General features: G+C 36.5%; 1 protein-coding gene and 2 pseudogenes across 1 annotated transcript in view; 1 reads left to right on the forward strand and 2 right to left on the reverse strand.

Annotated features, from left to right (window-relative positions):
* LOC140152327 (zinc finger FYVE domain-containing protein 26-like) overlaps positions 1-21,256 on the forward strand; it is a 162,500-nt gene that overhangs the window by 90,528 nt on the left and 50,716 nt on the right. The gene's annotated exons all lie outside the window — the stretch shown is intronic.
* On the reverse strand, positions 9,437-11,891 carry LOC140153530 (microfibril-associated glycoprotein 4 pseudogene; annotated as a pseudogene).
* LOC140153526 (microfibril-associated glycoprotein 4 pseudogene) lies at positions 14,918-18,613 on the reverse strand (annotated as a pseudogene).

Here is a 21,256-nt window from a genome sequence, read left to right on the forward strand (position 1 = left end):
TCCTTCCGTTATTACTTTATTTTTTGAAATCAAGTTCCGTGTTCATTATTTTTTTAAAAAGGTCACATATATGCTGGTAGTTACATATTTATTTTATTTGTGGTGAATAATTGCATTGCCCTGAGGAAGTGTGATTTTATACTTTAGGGTTTTTGGGGGGGGGTTCAACCCCTCAAATGAATGAAAAAAATGTCTCTGGTACCCTCCAATGAAGCTCCAACCCTTCAAGTACAACCTCTTTTATCCAGAATGATGAGACAAGCACCGGGGGGTTCTCAAGTTTGGTTTTGGTAGGGACGTGCCGCTGAGAATTTGAAAGTGGACCCATAAATATACCAATTTTTCAAGAAATTTGGACCCATTGATATACCAAAAGTCACAATTTTCGGCCGAATTTAACCCAAATTGTCTTAGTTTTTACAAATTTTCCCAAATTTTTGGGAAAATTTAGGAAATATTGGGCTATTTTCGAAAAAAATTTGAAAAAGGACCCATTCATATACCAAAATAGGCTTTGAAAAAGGGGTCATTGATATGCCAAAAGGCTGAAAATGCTACCCATATTTATGCACGTCCCGTATGGTCATTTGTACTGAGTACCCCCGGGACAAGCATTGGCTAGAAAAGTTAAAAATCTAGTGAATTATGTATAATTCTGCATTGAATACCTAAAAATTAATTAGTTTGCCTGGACTGTATGTATATTTGAGAGTACTAACACTGGGACAAAAATATCCAATATGGGGTAATCATTCTGAAAGATGGTAGTTAATTGTATGCAACATTAATATTCCTTCTAAATACTTCAGGACATGAAATTGAGGTATCATAGTATTAAAATCACATTTTCCAATGAAGATCACATATCCAGATAAAAGAAAGATTCATATTAAAGGGGCATTTCGTGATCCACAGCCTCATCCCCCCACTTTTCTCAAAAAAAGTTGAGATTTTTATATCACTGCAAACCTCTGGCTACATAATGTTTATGTACAAAATATTTCTTGCAGATTAATTAGTTTTGCAAAGATATATGAAATTTGAATTTCGTTCTGGTGCACCAGAACGAAATTACAACGCATTGTCTATGGAGCAGTGTAATACACATAATCATGCATAACTCGCAAACGCAAAATCGGAATCAACTGAAATTTTGGGAATAAGCTTTTTTCGTGGATATCTACTGAAAAATGTCATAAAAAGAGGATGCTAGGATCACGAAATACTCCTTTAAAGATTTTTAGATAAGGGAGGTTGGACTGTATTCTAATATCTTTCCTCTGAGTCAATCATGACCAGTCTAGTTTACTAGTGTACCAGCTGTGAACTCAGGTAATGCAGGGGTATAACTTCCGACCAGTTATTGTGAGGCTTGGGGTTCAATCCCCAATGATTCCTTATTTGTTTACTCTCTCAATTTAAATATATTACATATCGGTTTACTTGAGCCTTAGAAAGTAATTTGACAAGTTCTCAATACAAATGGCCATACAGTGAGGGATGTAGTGCCCTGTGATGGGTCTCACTTTCAGCTTTCAAGTAAGGTTGATTGGGTATGGTTTTCTTTCTTTTTTTAATGTGCTTGTGCTTGCATTTTTTCAGTCATAATCCTTAAAAAAAATAACTGATTTTTTATGCAAACCAAAAAAATCTCCAAAATGCATCATTGTTGGTCAGTCAGGCCCATAGAACAGTGGGGTTTTTTTGTGTCTTTTTTTTGTCTAACCAACAGAAGATGCATTTTGGCTGATGCAATCCAAACAAAACATTTGTTAGCTCTAATGTTGTGCAGACATTGAGAAAAATCGATCAAAAATTTTATGGAGAAAAAATGGTGTGCCTAAGTTCAAGCCATTGTAGTCTATCATAGCCTGAGTCCAGCACATTAAGCAGTGACCCATCTAATAGATATACCCTAACCCTAACCCTACCCGAGGTTTTTTTGGCTATCGGAAGGGAAAGAAGGAACGAAAAAGGAGAGAAGATGAAGAAGAAAGTCACTTGGCACCCCGGGATTCAACCTCGGACCCCTCGCATGCCACGCAGAAGATCCCCAGCATGTAGCTACACAGGTGACGTTGGCCCGCCAACGATTCCCTGGGTATATATGACTTGGTCTGATTAAGTCATCAAGTCCCGTGGAATCCGTGCACGCAGAGCGGTTTTAATAGTGAGCTTTAGTGAGTCCTAGTTCTGTTAGGGTTAACAAGGCATATAGGGAAAATATGCATGGTCACTAACCCTAACCCTACCCGAGGTTTTTTGGCTATCGGAAGGGAAAGAAGGAACGAAAAAGGAGAGAAGATGAAGAAGAAAGTCACTTGGCACCCCGGATTCGAACCTCGGACCCCTCGCATGCCACGCAGAAGATCCCCAGCATGTAGCTACACAGGTGGCGTTGGCCCGCCAACGATTCCCTGGGTATATATGACTTGGTCTGATTAAGCGTCATCAAGTCCCGTGGAATCCGTGCACGCAGAGCGGTTTTAATAGTGAGCTTTAGTGAGTCCTAGTTCTGTTAGGGTTAAAGTTCATTGGACGAAGTGAGAGGAAGTTATTGGGCTTGTATAAGTTTTGAGTATGAAAAGAGCAGGCCAATCATTTGGCAATCACCTTAATGTTGCCCAATGTTTTAACCATTCTATAGGACAGATGGATGGCAAAATCATAGTAAGCGAAGGTCAAAAAGTCACCTGATATTGTTTTAATTATTGGCTTAAGGACAGGAATGCTTGTATAAAACAGAAAATGGTAAAACTATGGTGAAAATCTACAAAAAATAGCCCAATTGGGCTGGTAAGTTGCATGTGTGGTAACCTTGGATGTAAAAACTGGCAGCTGTTTGAATTGATAGGGAGCAGGCAAATTGGAAGTTGAAACTCAAAAACTTGCTGTAAACTTGATGACATAAAATATAATTTTACCATGTATGCATGTGTACCCTGCACAACCTGTATGTTAAGTTATAGTTAGGGTCAGGGTTAGGCCTGGCATCTGCGGATACTCGAAATTATGGGTATATAAAGAAACAGGATTCGCGAAATACAAAAAAAGGGGTAATTTTTCATACCTTTGTGAAATCATGGAATAAGTATATAGAGCACGTAGTGCGATGGGATTGAAACTCCGTTTGTCGACGTGAGGCCAGGCGATCGTCACGCTTGCAACATGTGGACGTAGATGGCAGCAGCATTTTTCTCTAATTAGCATATTCGTGACGTCATGTTAAAGTAAGTCTCCACAGCACTACGCATATTTTTGTACGTAGCTTTTAGTACTATCGTGGTGGCAGCAGCATTTTTCTTTACTTTTCCAAAATGGCCCCGCCCGGGAGACGCCATTGAACGCCATGTTAGTGCAGGGTAATACACAGGGAAAGCCGACGCTGTCGCCACCTTTTTGTATTGCGCTAGCATATGAGTTGCAACGGCCTGGTGAAATGGACAAAATGTGCTCTTCATTATACGAATCCTATGCACAAGTCATCTCAGTTTCATTATTCCGCTTGGTGCACACTATATCACATCACATAAATATACGAGGCATACAACCGCGGGTGTACATGTACCCTATATGTGTCTCCATCAGAAAGGGGTATATTAGAAATGTCGTTCACATTTTAGTGAGAAAAGAGGCATTATTGAAGGGAAAAAAATTCATGAAATTGCTAAAAATAGGTGGTGTTTTTATCCTGAAAACTTCGTGAAATGAGATGTAAAAGGGGGTATTTTCAAGTTCACTGACGAGCATGAGTACCCATGGATACACGAAGTGCGTTAGGAGCCTGTTAGTGTTTTTTCTCTGACCATACAGGTGTATGACCACTGTGGACGTCCCCAGTTGGACGCTACCCCATGTATACCAGGCATGTATCCAGTAGTTTCCTTGCTCCGCACGATTCCCTTGCTGCCCCATGTATACAGATGCTACAAATAAGATGGCACTATTACAACAGAGTACGCAAGTGGAGAATTACCTTTTGGTGTAAAAAATTAAATTGTGAGATGCATGTCTTATCAGTGTATTCTCAGTTTATACCCAATACAATTAGGGGTAGGGGTGTGTGTATTTGACTCTACATGTATGTGGGGTGTGTGTGGGTAAGGGGTGCTTGCATTTTGTGTACCAATGAATCTTAATGAACTAATACTGGGAAAATGGTTGAAGAACAGAACGACTAATTTTTGTAAACAAAATTCTAATTGGCTATGTAGGCTCATACGTTCCGGTAGTTAAAATAACCAAGAAAATTTTAAAACTGTCAACAGAAACTTTTAAAACTTTCAACGGTCATTACTGCTAGAGGATGGTAACAGTTAGTTACCGAAAATATTAGCAGGTAAATATTTATTTATTTGCCTTCAGTTTCCGTTGAAAGTTTTAAAATTTTCTTGGTTAAAATTCTAATTCTAAATTCTAACAAAATATCTTTCCGCTCTCAGGAAATTCACAAGTTTATTTTTGATGGGATTTTCAGCATATTGTAGTCTGTAAAATGGAGGAGATTTTAAGCTCAAAAGTTGGCATTTATTTTCCAACAAGTGAATCATTTAACTGGGTTGTGCCCAATGCCCCTCCTAGCGTTACCATTGGCTCCTTAATCAAAACTCTGAAAGCTTTGTAATCATTTTTCAACTTTAATTAACAATTTTTTAATCAAGTCACTTTTTTCCTTCTTTATAAAATACTTTGTTGCATTAATTGCTTTGTTTAGGTTATTTGATATTTATGTAATATTTATTACATTGCTTTGGATTTCAAACTTACAAAATTTAATACATTAGGAAATACAGGGTGTCCCCAAAAAGAGAGAACACTCATTGCGCCCTCTTTTTGTCCTATTTCTGAAAAGTTGACCAAATATATTTTGGTACGGTATATAAAGAAACCTTTAATCGTTAGCTTTAAGGTTGGTCTGAACCCTGGAATTATGGAAACTTTCGGGCCTCATAACTTCTAAATTGTTTGTCTAAAGTATATAAAAGTATACATATTTAGAATGGCAAAGACTTGATAAGTTCAGCTGTGAGGTCAAATTTGGGCCAAAATGGCACTTTTGGCCCAAAATCCCAAAAATAACGGTTTTTGGCCCACTTCTTTTGTGCACCATAACAAAAAATTCTTGGGCCAAAAATTTTTTTATTAATTTTAAAAACTAGATCAAAATATCTAGGACCCGTTTTTCATTTTTTGAATTTCGACTAACTTTGAGAAATTTAGCCAAAAATGGTCAAAAATGTTGATTTGTCAAAAAATCATAAAAAAGCCCGATTTTGGCACAAATTTCAAATATTTTTGGTGAAATCGGTCAAAATCCAAAAAAATGAAAAAACGGGTCCTAGATATTTTAATCTAGTTTTAAAAATTTAATAAAAAAAATTTTGGCCCAAGAATTTTTTTGTTACGGTGCACAAAAAAGAAGTGGGCCAAAAACCGTTATTTTTTGGGATTTTGTGCCAAAAGTGCCATTTTGGCCCAAATTTGACCTCACAGATGAACTTATCCAGTCTTTGCCATTCTACATATGTATACTTTTATATACTTTAGACCAACAATTTAGAAGTTATGAGGCCCAAAGTTTCCATAATTCCAGGGTTCAGACCAACCTAAGGTTACGGAGGGTGAAAATTCCACTCAACTTGTCTTTTGTTTTTAATTTTTATTTATGAAGTATATGTATATATTAAACATCTCAGAGATGTAGATTGAAAAAATTGTATCAACAAAGTATTTTTTAAATTATTTTTGTGTATCAATATTTGCTCTAGATATCCCACAGCACTAATTCTTTTTTAAAGACAGTTCTTGTTTTAAGGGGACACTACACTAAATCCTTCCGCATTTGGTGTAACTCATGGAAGAAAGAGAAGGTGTGAGGGGCTATCATTTTCTTTGGAAGGGGAATCCCAAATATACATGGGGGCCCGTGGGTTAGATTTTAAAAGGTATGCCAACATTTCCTGTCATCCTCTCGACTGGCCCTGCTCTCGGCCAGCCTAACTTTGCCAATGTGGAACCTTTAAATGGCCTAGATATTATGATGCAGATTTGAATGTTTCTGTAGTGTTTCCTAAGCCTTATAAAGATGCACTGTAAATGTTTGCCAAAAACTGCTCCCCTCCCCATTCTACCCTCCCCAGGACTCATAATTATTATGCACCTAGTTACTTTATTGTATTTTCACATGTATTTCAATGGGACATTTATTTAGTGATGTGCCCCCTTATAGTGATTATTATTCCAGTGCATGAACTGGCAACCCTATCATTTTCATTTGATTGCTAAAATCACTGAAGCATATGCACATTGGAGCATGAGTATTCAACCAGCACTATACTAGACAAAATCAATAAAATAAGTACTATCACCTTGGCCCTGGCAACACTAACTAGCATTGTAAACAAGTTAGCACATGGTTTGAACATGATAATAGATAGTGTGGAAGTTTTGGCAGAAATTTGTCAATTTCTGCAAGTTTTGTGAAAATCAATTGATACTTCCCATGCAGTAAGGATTATCAGTAGTAATACAGGAGCACTGCACCTGGAATATTATGGGATTGTGAATTGATACTGTGAAATAGCAGAAAATGTGAGTACTTGAAACTAAATGTGTGGATATCTCAGAACTCCATTTTGGACCATTTGGCCTGATATGCTGAGATGAAATAAATTATTTTTAATGTTTCCGTAGCTGATTCATAAAATTTTGATATGCATGTGTTAGCTGATACTTCAAAGAAATAATAAAGGGAATATTTGTGTCGATATAGTGGCACACTAAGTTAATATTGTCGTTGCAAAAAAACGACATTTACCCCATCATTTTCATTGACATTCTGTGAACATGTAAGCTTACTGTTTTAAATCAGGAGGACCTATCGAAAGAATAAATAGGTACATTATTTCATTGGTTTGTTTGTAACACATATGCTTGAAATCGCAATGAAATCGGACCCTCTCCCCATATTTTCCTGGCCTCTTTCCCAAAAAACCTCATGCTCATGAAATTGAACACAAATTGAAACACTTACAAAGTACATTTGTGTATGAGCTATGACGTTAAAAGTATTACAATAATAATCATTAGAGTGTCAACTTTAAGATGAAGTATGATTTTTAGGCCTGCCATGTTTATTTTTTGAAAAACAAAATATTTTAGGTGGCTACGTGCAGCCAATTTGCCTACACAAAAGTTCAAAATCCTGTATAACCTTAATAAACCGAAAAAAATATTTCAATCGGCTCACAAGTTTTGAAGATATACTCTTTTTTAGCTCATTGCGTAACGCAATGAACTATAGGCATGGTCCAGATTTCTGTATGTTTTTGTTCTTTCTCTTGCTACATCGTTTGAGCAATGGATCTGGTAATTTGAGGTGGCGATCTTTGCATGATTGTTCATGATTGTTACTTATTTAGCTAGGAAAATTCGGACGGAAAGTGTCATTTTTGGAGCATTTTGTTACGAAAATTTTTACCAAATTTCATGGAATAGTCTCCTATGCAGACTGTTTGTGGTGCTTTTCATATTACAAACACTGTGCAAACTCCTTGATGACGCCTCAAGAAAATGATAGGAATGAGAGGGGACAAAACGTAAGAGGGGATGGAGAAGGGAAGGGAGATAAGAAGAGGGAGTGATACTTTATCAAGGAAAGAATAAGTACAGAGAAAGGAAAAGAAAGGAATGACAAATAAATGTAGGCCTTATAATAATTATTATAGAAACTAAACACAGCCCCCACACACACACATAGACCTAACACTAACAGCACTATAGGCAGCCATTCGATGATGTCAATGCCTTTATGCGTTATGTATTTAAAACGCCCAGTCAGATGTATTTTACACCTGCCAAGCACAAGTCACCCAATTTCGAAAATTGGACGTTGAATGTACACTCTCATGAATATTGATTGGCAACATTTTCCAATATGTCAGCGCTCAAATCGGACACAATAGAACAATAGACCATTCAGTGCGTTGGTTGCGATGGTTATTTGTGGAATGTCTAGGGTGTGCGCTCTTGAAGCTGCAAAGTCCCTGATTTGTTGTTTAATGGTTTGTGGAATGTTGTGGGCGTAGTGGTCAGCGACAACCTGTAAAGTGTGCTGAGGCTTGTGGATCAACGTCTAGGCGTTGTGCCTGTGCGTGGCGCACTATAAATCACTGCGCTTTTTTTTTTTTTTTACTTGGAAATACTTTTTTCTTGGTTATTTATGCCTTTTTGTTTTATTATGTTTCTTACTTTCTTACTTCGTTGTTCTTGCTTTCTTTTTATTTACAACATAAGCCGTTTCTCTTCTTGGAATAAAAGGTAGCCCTGAAAATGGATTCGTTCCGATTTGTGAGGTCAAAGGACACAAAAATCGGAAAAATCCGATTTTTGAAAATGCAAAAAAAAAAATGGTTTTTTTTAATTTAAAAAAAAAAATTTTAAAGTTTTTGGCAACTTTAGAGAACCACTGGACCTATTCTGAAGTGCTAGGATCATAAGGATCATTTACAGTTAATTTTAAAAAAAAATTGGAAAAATTACGAACAAATTACAGTTTGTTATTTTTAATATGCAAACCATTAACCAATATTTACCTCTTCATGTAGCACATATTATAAAGCATGGAAAACCAATGCATCTATAATATGTGATACATGAAGAGGTACATGTAAACACTAGTTAATGGTTTACATATTAAGGATAACAAACTGTAATTTTTTTTTTCAATTTTTTTTTATAATTACCTGTGAATGATCTTAGCACTTCAGAATAGGTCCAGTGGTTCTCTAAAGTTGCCAAAAACTTTTCCAACCTTGAATAAGAAGTAATTTAGGGTCTATAACTTCTTTTTTCCAAAGTTTTGTTTCGCTTCTCGCTTCACTCTTAATTAGACACCGCCCTTAGTTCCAAAGGTTGGCAAGTATGCGCCATTATGGGTGAGCGCGTGCTTCGCGCGCACCCTGTACAGATTTTTATTTTTACAATGTTGGCAGGTATGGGTTTGTCTTGGTTCTTCTGAAGTGAGTTTACTGTGCTTCTCTGCCCTCTACCTGGTTGCCTCCTTGGCGAATACAGGTTTCAGCCCTGATCCTACTCCTCATTGTATCAATTGCGTTGCATACCATCCTTGTGCGCCGGAGACTTGCGAATGCAGTAGTAATATGTTTGCGAAGATCTTGGAGGCTAGCTGGTGGTCCTCGCTCATAGACTTTGGATTTTGCCTCAGAGGATGAAATCATATCTGAGCCGATTGATATAATTGTTTTGGTTTATTAAAGCTAACAAATAAAGGTTTCTTTACATACCAAAATATATTTGATCAAATTTTCAGAAATGGGACAAAAAGAGGGCGCAATGAGGGTTCTCTTTTTTGGGGACACCCTGTATAATTGTAAGATTAATGATGTCGTAATATAGAATGATACTAAATTTGAGGTTGTATGTCTTGAGCAACCTAACTACATGTATATTTATTTTCATCAAGAAAAAATAAGATGTAATCTACTTTGCATACAAACTAGAGATACCATTTTGTTTAATATCATTAGGTTTTATATACATGTACCGTATTTGACATAAGTAGCATCCTGGGTGCATAAGTCATCCATTTTTTGGGAGAGGTTCATATTAAAATTATGAAATAAAAGCATATTGATTTCAAAACATGCACGAAGAATGAATTCAAAATACAGTGTATCTGAAGTTAGGGCTCATATTGAAATACCCTACCACGTTTTCACACAGAAAGAAGGCAGGATTCCCCTCGCTAAGCGCGCGCCTCAGGAAAGCTCGGTCATAAAACGGATGGATTATATGCATCAGTGATACACCCTGCCCAGGATTTTAACAAAGAAGGCTAGCACAGGAAAGCTGCAGGATGGCGCACACCTTCCTGTGTAAAGGAATTTCAATATGAGCCCTTAAATCATCATAATCCTAAGGGTTAGAACGTAATTTCATTCAGACATTTGTTGGAATTTAGTTGAAAAGGGGCATTTAGAATTGTCTCTGGAAAAAATTCTGCAGGCCGCTTGTGTGGGGGGGGGGGTGCTATTTAGGTCAAATACAGTATAGCAAATATACAAGCTGATAATACATGATATTTAATATTTACACATGATTTAATTGTCACTGCAACACCTAAAATAGTACACACCTTTTACAAATCTTGTGAGATTCATGATGACCTATCTAGAATACAACTACATTTGAAGTTGTATTCTTCATCAACCCAGCAATGGTATTTCTTGAAAGTTTGAAGCAGCATTTTGTTTGATATCATTATGTTTTATATAGCAAAATTTACAAGCTGATAGATGATATTTTACACATATAATTTCATCATCACTACAACACCTTCCAAAATAGTACACAAAAGAATTGAAGAAAGAATTAAATAATAGTATGTGAGGGCTTTTAATTATACTCATGTGGATTTGTTTAATGAACAGCTTTTTGTAAATAATGAAATACATGGAGCTAAATTGGCTCAAATTTGAAATCCTGTAGGAAACACTGCTTGCAAGTGCATTACTAGTAATTAAAATTCTGAAAAAAATATAACTTATAAAGCATTTAAAAAAAAGCAGGGGCTGATTGTACAGCTATAGCAAAGTTGATATCATATTGATAATAGTTACATTTTAAACATCATATAGCAATGAGATTATGTCAAGCAAAAATGTTCACATTTTATGTCCATGCAGAAAAGAAGACATGCCAGGTGATTTCCATCTCTCTATAATTGGAGCGATACCATTTTCAGATTTATTCTGCATTTGTGACTTTAAAAATTTATCAACGAGAAGAAATTATTATCATGGGTGATTTTGTGTAAATTCTTAAACAATTGGTCTTATTTTCATCTGTGCCTTTTTGAGAGCAATGTATGCGCTCTTCCAGTGCTTCCAGGTTATTGCCTTAGCAGTGGATGTTGCTGATGTCAAGTAAGGTCCATTCAAGTTGGAATAATGACAAGCATGGTACCACCAAGCACCTGAATTAGCAACAGCACAATCACTACCACTTAAATCATTATCCCTGTCTTTGGTAGAAAACTTCATACCTCCATGAGAACTCAATGAATCTCCTGCTGTCCCACTATACGTGCCAATTGAAAGCTGGAATTGTGTTGACTCATCACCGATATGGAAATCATCATACAGCGCATAAGCTGTGTTCCCCTCAAAGTCTTCAAGTTCCACTTTCAACTGCCAAGAAACTCTCGTTGACGTCAGCCTATTGAGTTTGTCCAGTCCGAGCCAGAACTCACCATCAAGATCACCAAAGCCGTTTTTGTATTCTACCCAATCGCGATAGAAATCAACCGAACCGTTAATGCGTTTCTGGAAAACTGTCCAGCCTGCATCGTCTGATTTCATATCACAAAAAACTTTGAAGGAACCTTTGTTGCCCAAGTCATCCCAAGGTGTAATTGTGTAGATTCCGCTAGCGTATGGACCTTGTGCTGCAATATCAGAGCAATCACCTGCTGTTAGACGGAGTCCCTTTGTTAATACAGCAAACGACTGGGACAGCATGGCGAAAGAATGGGTCATCATAACAGACATGGATTCTACTACATCTGTTAAATTTTTAAATTGTTCAGTTTGCAATTCTATTGTACCGATTATTTGTTGTGTGTTGTTGCCAAGCATATCAGAACGTGATATTTGAGCCTGCATGTTTTCTTGCAGCGAATGAGGAACTGCTCCAGTTGCTCTCTTTTGGCGATTACATTTTGCATCATCTATCAACAATGTTAAGATGATCACAAAGAATACCAATACAGCTTTACCGTAGCCAGCCATGGTGTAAAAATCACAACTTCTGTATCAAGTATAAAGCTACTGTTGAAAAGATGATGATGCGTTCTGTGTGCAGTCGCGTAAGAAAATGAATTTCACCAACTGTCAGCTTCAGTATATATAAGAATAATGCTTGGCAAAGATTGATGTTTATTGAAAAATGATCTATAGTGTGCAGATTGCTTAAAGTTAATGCGAGAAAATTAACACCAGTTTTCTTCCGTAATGACTTTTATTTGTTTCAGTTTGTTATTTGAATATCAAATTGTTTTGCAGATGTTTGAAATTGTAGTGCTTCGATGTGTTATTGTTACCAGAAATGATGCTTCCGTTATTCCTTGATTTTTTAAAATCAAGTTCCGTGTACATTATTATTTGAAAAAGGTCACATAATATACTTTGTGTTGAATAATTACAGCCGGCCCAGAGGAAGTATGATCTTAATAGGGTGAATTAGGTTCAAACCCTACAATGAATTTAAATAAAAATGCCTCTGGCACCCTCCAATGAAGCTCCAAACCCCTTTAATAGAAATACAGTCCAACTGCTTTTATCCGGTATGATGTGACCAAGAAAAGTGAAAAATCTAAGTGACTTCTGTGTAATTCTGCATTGAATGTCCAAAGTACTAAAATTTGGAGAAGAAATTAAATCAATATGGGGTAATAATTCTGAAAGATGGTATTTTAGTACTGTATGCAACATAAATATCCTTCTAAATGCTTCAGAGTATGAAATTGAGGTATCAAAGCATTAAAAATATGTTTTTCTATATAATTACACAGGTGCTTATTTTTAAACAGAGAGATATATCTGGATAAAAGAGGTCTAAATAAGGATGCTGGACTGTATTCTAACATTCTTCCTTTGTGTCAATCATGACTAAATGAGATTACCATTGTACCAGCTCTGAACTCATGTAGTGCAGTGGTATAACTTCCAACTGGTAGTTGTGAGGCCTGGGGTTCAATCCCCAAACTAAACAGACTAACATCTTGGCAGTTGAAAGTGGAGCTTGAAGACTATGAGGGCAACACAGCTTATGCACTGTATGAGTTAGGGCCAGTGTGAGGGTTAGGGTTATACTCATGATAATTAAGGTAGTGCGAGAGGTACATGTACTCCAGAATTATTCTGAAATTTTCATTGACTATATGTGGGGTGTCTGTTTTAACATGTAACAATTAGGGACTTCATGCATTTTTTTCTGACCAAACAGGGACTGTATGATAACTTTGGATATTACCCCATGTATGCTACAAATAAAATGAAGCTATTACAGCAGTATACATAAGTTTGGTGGGGGAAAATAAAATTGTGTGATGCGTGTCGGTTCTTATCAGTGTGTGCCCAGTTTACACCCAATACAAGTAGGGGTAGGGGTGTGTGTGTTTGACTCTACATGTATGTGGGGTGTATATGTGTACCAATGAATCTTAATGAACTAATACCAGGAAAATGGTTGGAGAACAGAATTACTCATTTTTGTAAACAAAATTCTTATTGTGGGTATAAATTAAGATTCATAAAATCACAAACTTTCATGAATGGCTCCAGATGATTGGTATTAATTTAAAATCAGAATTATTTTGGAATTCTAGCTTGTGTGAAAAATTAGTGTTATCGTGCTGGAAAGCAATACACGTGTGGCATCAAGAATGTCATAGATATTTATGCTCCCGCTTGTTGGTCGGTGGGTATGGGGGGGGGGGTCTTACAAGCTTAGTGTTAAGGTGGGTATAGGGATTTTGGGTGCATTTTGGCATTTTTCTGTAAGTGCATGCAGTTTTTTTTTTGAGGGGGCAAAGTGAATTTGCCCCACATGCCCCCTGTGGCGCAGTCACTGAGTGCATGGCTTTTCCTTCAGACTTATTTGACTTGGATGGAGCCCAGGGCATAATTATAAGCGTTAATTGCAGATTGGTATTTGTTATTTTAAAAGCTAAGTTAAGGGATCGGATAGCAACGTTTGCACAGTATTTTTTGTGGGACATGACCATATCAGACACATCAAATTGCATTATGAATACAAGGAATGTCCATCTTATTTTTAAATTCACGATATAATACAAATTTTGTTTTTGATCATTTGAAAATTTTGACCTTTTGTATTAACCCTAACCCAACTAGGACTCACTAAAGCTCACTATTAAAACCACTCTGTGTGCATGCATTCCACGGACTTGATGACGCAATCGGACCAAGTCATATATACCCAGGGAATCGTTGGCCGGGCCAACGTCACCTGTGTAGCTACATGCTGGGGATCTTCTGCGTGGCATGCGAGGGGTCCGAGGTTCAATCCGGGGGTGCCAAGTGACTTTCTTCTTCATCTTCTCTCCTTTTTTGTTCCTTCTTTCCCTTCCAATAGCCAAAAAACCACGGGTAGGGTTAGGGTGTATTAAAGATACACATTTATTTTGGGACGGCTTTTCCTCCCAGCTGCATACACTTTAGGTACATATCGTTTGGTTTATAAAGTTTATTTCGAGGACTGTTAAATATCAAAAATATGAACAAATATCAATTTCTAATAATTTGCCATAAAATTTGTATTGATATTTGATATCAGGAGGACATTCCTCGTATTCAGAATGCAATTTGTTGTGTCTGATGTGCTCTCAGATCCCACAAAAAATACTGTGCAAACGTTGCTTTCCAATCCCTTAAATGAACATCACATTATACCATATCGCTATTATTGTGAAACAAATAAATCAACTTACCTGTTGTGTTCCTGCACTCAGTAGGTCCGAGGAAAATGATAGGCATGGCAGTATAATAGATGTCTCTTTCTTCTGCTTCATACGCATAAGTGCATATAACATTTTTGTATTATATGCACTTACTGCATGGTCAGTATGTTTACTACATTATAGATATGGACCACACATTTCCATCCACGGGGTAGTATATGTAATATCAAGCAAAATGAGTTGTTCCTTACTCCAATGAATTCCTCAACATGAACATTATTTTTTCTTTTATCTCAGGAAACACAAGTTTATTTTTGATGGGATTGTCAGCATATTGTAAAATGGATGAGATTTTATGTTCAAAAGTGAACATTTATTTTCCAACAAATTTATCATTTCACTGGGTTGCCCCCCCAAGTGCTGCTACTGGATGGGAAAATATCATTTGTGTTAATTCCTTAATCAAAACTCCTGAAGCTTTGTAATCATTTAATCAACTTTAATTAACAATTTGTAATCAAGTCACTTCTTTTTTATTTATAAATTACTTTGTTGCATTCTCATATTACTTTGTTTCTCTTATCAATTATCTTATTCAACATTTATTTATCTAATATTTATTATATTGTTTTGAATTTCAAAATTACAAGCTGAATCTATTCCACAATTCAATTCAATTCAATTCAATTCAATTCAATTCAATTCAAATTTATTTATTTCCATATACATATATAAAAATTGTGCATCAAAACAAACAGCAAACAAAAAAGACAATATGGAGGAGTTGACTGGAAGGCCATTGAGTCCTAAATAAACCAACCCCTAAACAAAATTCGTTACAAAAATAACAAGAACAAAATCACATGAGACCTAACATGCAAGGCCAATAAAAAAAGAAAAGAAAAAAAGTTATTCATAAACTGAAATCATATTTCGTTAAAGCTGATTACGAAATTGTTTAACAGATTTGCAAGTCTTTGCTTTGGGTCCAGTAGCTCGGATGGAATGATCAGAGAATGCTTTTTTATTATTTGTCAAGTTGAGATCATTTACATGTCTCGTCTGGTAGCCGTGTATGTCAGAGCGCTTTGTAGAATAACCACGCTTTGTAAAATAACCACAAAATGTAATACATTAGGAAATATAATTAGTGAGTTTATATGATGTCCTATATGGTACTAAATTTGAGGTTGTATTTCTTGATCAACCCAACAATAATATTTATTTTTATCCAAGAAAAAATGTAAAGTGATTTATTTTGTGTACCAACTAGAGATACCATATTGTTTTATATTGTTGTTTTATACATGCACCGTATTAAGTTGCACCCTGTTCACATAAGTCAGTCATTTTGAGGGTGCTGATTAAAATTATGAAATGAAATCTACAAATTGAATTTAAAACATGCATGGACACTGCATACAAGACTTCATTCATAATCATTAACTGGAAGGTTTAGTACATAATTTCATTCAGATATTTTGTAGAATTTAGTTGAACAGGTGTTTTGAAAATGGGTGCTTAGAAAGTTGTCACTTGAAAATATTTGTAGGGGTGCTTAATATGAATATGAAGGGAGGGTGCTAATAAGGTCAAATACAGTGTAGCAAAATTTACAAGCTGATAGATGATATTTACACATAATTTTCATTGTCACTGCAACAATTTCCAAAATAGTACACATCTTTTAAGCAAAGTGATATACTAGTACTTGTGAGATTCATGGTGACTTGAAGCCATATTATAACATTTGCTGAGGAGAACACCCTCAAAATTGTTTTTAATTTTGGTTTTTACACGATTGTAATGTATCTGACAGTAAAAGCTAACATTTTATAGAAAATAAATACTAATCTATTATAATATGGCTTTAACTAGAATACTATTACATTTGAGGTTGTATTTCTTGATCTTCCAAGTTTTAAACACAGAAAATACTGTATTTTGTGTACCTTATAACATTTTGTTTTATACCATTATGATTATATAATAGCAAAATGTACAAGCTGATAGATGATATAATTTTCATTGTTACTGCAACATCTTTCCAAAATAATACACATCTTTTACAAGTATGTCAACATTTTAGTTTACTTCTGTTGAGAGTAAATTACATTGCAAATAGTGTTCACACTGTGGCTGCGTGGCACAAAGCTGACTGGGGTGTATGTTGAGAGATAGGCCAAAATGAATTGAACGGAAAATGAAAACAATAGCAGATGAGGGGTTGTAAGTTATTCACTTTGATGTTTTAATGTGTAACTTTAAAAAAATGGATTAGTTATAGAATTGTCTCTATAGGGAACACTGCTTGCAATAAAATTACTAATAATTAATATTCTGATAAAATTCAGCTTTTTTTTAAAGCAGGTGCTGATTGTACAGCAAAGATGATATTCCTTAAAATTACAGCAACTTTGATAACAATTTAATTATGGTGATAACAGTTTCATTTTAAAGCATTATATAACAGTCATGCTAGGCAACTTAAGGCCAAGGAAAGTCGATATTGAGTTTCCCGTCACCCGCCCTCACTTCATTTTCTGACCCTCACTTGAATTCATTATTGTGATTTTCCAAAAAATACCGATAAAAACTGGTTATATTTGCAAAAAAAATTATGAATATCCCTTTATTTTTTTTGGAAAAATCAAAATTAAAACATGCATTTTGCTGTCAATTGCAGACTCTTTTTAATATACTTTTGAATCTCATTTGGGCTAAACATCCATATTCAAGTGAGTGAGCGGCAAATAACAACACATTTTACATGCGTGTTGGTCATATAATGAAAGGCAGAAAAATAATGAATAATGAACAATGAAAAAGTTACCTCACTTCTTTTCAGAAATTATGTGACGGGAAACTCAAAATTGACTGTTAGGGGCCTAATGCAAAGTCAAGCAAATGTCCACATCTTGTGTCCATGTAGAAAGGAAGCAATACCAGCTGATTTCCATATCTCTGTTATATAGTAGCCATACCATTACAGGTTGATTGTGTAACTTGAATATTTATCAGCGAGTGACGTTTTTTTAAATTATTAAACAATTGGTCTTATTTTCATCTGTGCCTTTTTGAGCGCAATAGATGCACTTTTCCAGTGATACCAGACTATTGCCTTAGTAGTGGTTGTTGCTGATGACAAGTAAGGTCCATTCAAGTTGGAATATTGGCACGCATTGTACCACCAAGCACCACCTCTGGCATCAGCACAATCGGTGCTTGTTAAATCATTATCCCTGTCCTTCGTAGTAAACTTCATACCTTCATGATATCTCAATGAATCTCCCGCGGTCCCACTGTATGCCCCAATTGAAAGCTGGAATTGAGTAGACTCATCACCGATACGGAAATCATCATACAGCGCGTAAGCTGTGTTCCCCTCAAAGTCTTCAAGTTCCACTATCAACTGCCAAGAAACTCTTGTTGACGTAAGCCTATTTAGCTTGTCCAGTCCAAGCCAGAATTCGCCATCAAGATCACCAAAGCCTTTTTTGTATTCTACCCAATCGCGATAGAAATCAACCGAACCGTTTATGCGTCTCTGGAAAACTGTCCAGCCTGCGTCGTCTGTTTTCATATCACAGAAAACTTTGAAGGAACCTTTGTAGCCCAAGTCATCCCAAGGTGTAATTGTGTAGATTCCACTCGCATACGGACCTTGTGCTGCAACGTCAGAGCAATCACCTGCTGTTAGACGGAGTCCCTTTGTTAATACGGCAAACGACTGGGACAGCATAACGAAAGAATGGGTCATCATAACAGACATGGATTCTACCACATCCGTTAAGTTTTTGAATTGTTCAGATTGCATCTGTAATGCGCCGATCATTTGTTCAGTTTGCAATTCTATCGTGCTGATTATTTGTTTTGTGTCGTTACCAAGCATATCAGTACGTGATATTTGAGCATGCATGTTTTCTTGCAACGCATGAGGAACTGCTCCAGTTGCTCTCTTCTGGCGGTCACATTTTGCATCATCTATCAACAATGTTAAGATGATCACAAAGAGTACCAATACAACTTTACCATAACCAGCCATGGTGTAAAAATCACAATTTCTGTATCAAGCTTGAAAGTTGCTGTTGAAAAGATGATGATGCGTTCTGTGTGCAGTCGCATAAGAAAATTAATTTCACAAACTGTCAGCTGCGGTATATAAATAATAATGTTTGGCAAAGACTGATGTTTACTGAAAAATGATCTTAAGTGTGCAGATTGCTTAAAGTTATTGCGAGAAAATTAACACCAATTTTCTTCTGTAATGACTTTATTCATTTCAGTTTGTTATTTGAATCCAAATTTGTTTTGAAACTATTGCAGATGTTTGAAATTGTAGTGTTTTGATTTGTTATTGTGACCAGTAATGATACTTCCGTTATTACTTTCTTTTTTTTTTTATTAAGTTCCGTGTACATTATTTTTGAAAAAGGTCACACATAATGCTGGTTGTTACATATGTCAGTATTCATTTTTGTTGAATAATTGCAGGGCCCTGAGGAAGTGTGATCTTATACTTAATAGGGTTAAGGAGGTTCAACACTTTCAATGAATTCAAATCTCTTTAAGACAAGTACAGTCCAGCCACTTTTTATCTGGTATGATGGTACCAAGCATTGGCCGGATAAGTGAAATATCTGTATATAAGTGAATCAAGTGTAATTCTGCATTGAATATCCAAAGTACTGACACTGGGACAAAAATACTACTACTTGATATACGGTTATGCTACTGAAAGATGTTTTTTTAAAAATATATATGTAACATATATTATTGTTCTAAATACTTAAGGGAGTGAAATTGAGGTATTAAAGCCTTAAAAATGTGTTTTCCTTTGACCATCATCACAGAGAGATCCGGATAAAAGAGGACCAGATAAGGGATGTTGGAGTGTATTTACCTAGCTGGGGGGTTTACACCCCCAGCTAGGTACTGTAATGCTCTCCGATTCTTCTTTCTTTCTTTCTTCTGGCAACAAAAATTTCAAAATGCTTCTGCTCCTACATGTTACACCCTACAATTAGGTAACTTGCACATATGTATCGGCTATATCCAGTGCCTATAGGGTGCAAACAGAATTGGGATCAAAGGTCATTAAAGGGGCATTTTTGGTATATAACCAAATACCTTCAAAATGCTTCTTCTGCCACATATTACATAGCACAATGACGTCATTTACACATGTGCATCGGCTTAACCCAGTGCCCATCACTTGCACACAGAATTGGGGTCAAAGGTCATTAAGGGGGTAAAATCTTACAATTGCATTATCTGGACATCTGTAAGGGATATGGGGCTTAAACTCAGTGACAACAAATCTTATGACCAGGGGAACATTTTGCAGGGGTCAGGTCAAAGGTCATGCAGAGGTCAAATTTTAGAAATGCATTTCCTGGACATCTGTAAGGAGTACGGAGTTCAAACTTAGTGACAACAAACTTAGTGATCTGGGGAACATTTTTGCAACATATTGCAGGGGTCAGAACAAGCCAGCTAGGTTTGTGGTCTATGACCACCATTTGCCACTAGTCTAATTTCTTTCCTTTGTGTCAATCATGACTAGTCTAGATTACCAGTGTACCAGCTGTGAACTTGGGTATTGCAGTGGTATAACTTTCAACTGGTAATTGTGAGGCCTAAGGTTCAATCCCAAAAGACTAACATTGACGAGAGTTTCTTAGCAGTTGAAAGTGGAGCTTGAAGACTTTGAGGGCAACACAGCTTAGACGCTGTATGATTAGAGTTAGGGTCAGTGTGAGGGTTAGGTTTATAGTCACGGTAATTAAGGTAGTGCGAGAGGTACTCTAGAATTATTCTGAAATTTTCATTGGCATTGTGTGTGTATGTGTGGGGGTGTCTTTGTTAAGCCAACAATCAGGGACTTCATGCATTTTTTTCTGACCAAACAGGGACTGTATGATAACTGTTGACTCCCCTGTTGGCTACCCCATGTGTACAGATGCTACAAATAAAATGACACTTTTACAGCAGTGTATAGAAGTGGAAAATTACCCCTGCTTGGTGGGGAAAAATGGAATACCTGAGTGGACATTCGAAATCATATATGATGTTTCCATGGCAACGGTACAGGTCTTAATACGAGCTGGAGTTGGGTCCTTCTTCCACTAATATACTGCAAGTGCGAGTTTTGTAAGCAGATGTGTTATAAATAGCTACAGAAATCTGAAAATTATCAATTAACCCTTGCCCACTCACTATTAAAACCACTTTGCGTGCATGCATTCCACATGACTTGATGACGCAATCATATATACCCAGGGAATCGCTGCCCGGGCAGCGTTAACCTCCGTGACTAGAGGTCGATGATCTTGTGCGTCCAGGTTCGAATCTCGGGGTACCTTCTTTCTTCACCTTCTCTCCTTTTTTGTTTCTTCTTTCCCTTCCGATAACCAAAAAGCCATGGGTAGGGTTAGGGTTATTATACATGTTTTTCCTAGATTTAGGCCATATTAACCCTTACCCAACCAAGTCTCGCTAAAGCTCACTCTAATTTATAAAAACCACTTTGCGTGCATGCATTCCATGTGACTTGATGAGGCAATCAGCCTAAGTCATATATACCCAGGGAATCGCTGACCAGGCAGCGTTAATCTCCATGGCTGTAGGTCGGTGATCTTGTGCGTGGTATGCGAGGTTTGAATCCCAGGGGTACCAAGTGACTTCTTTCTCCACCTTCTCTCCTTTTTTGTTTCTTCTTTCCCTTTCCCTTCCCCTTTCCCTTCATGGGTA

This window comes from Amphiura filiformis, chromosome 5 (assembly GCF_039555335.1).
Source record: "Amphiura filiformis chromosome 5, Afil_fr2py, whole genome shotgun sequence".
NCBI lineage: Eukaryota > Metazoa > Echinodermata > Ophiuroidea > Amphilepidida > Amphiuridae > Amphiura > Amphiura filiformis.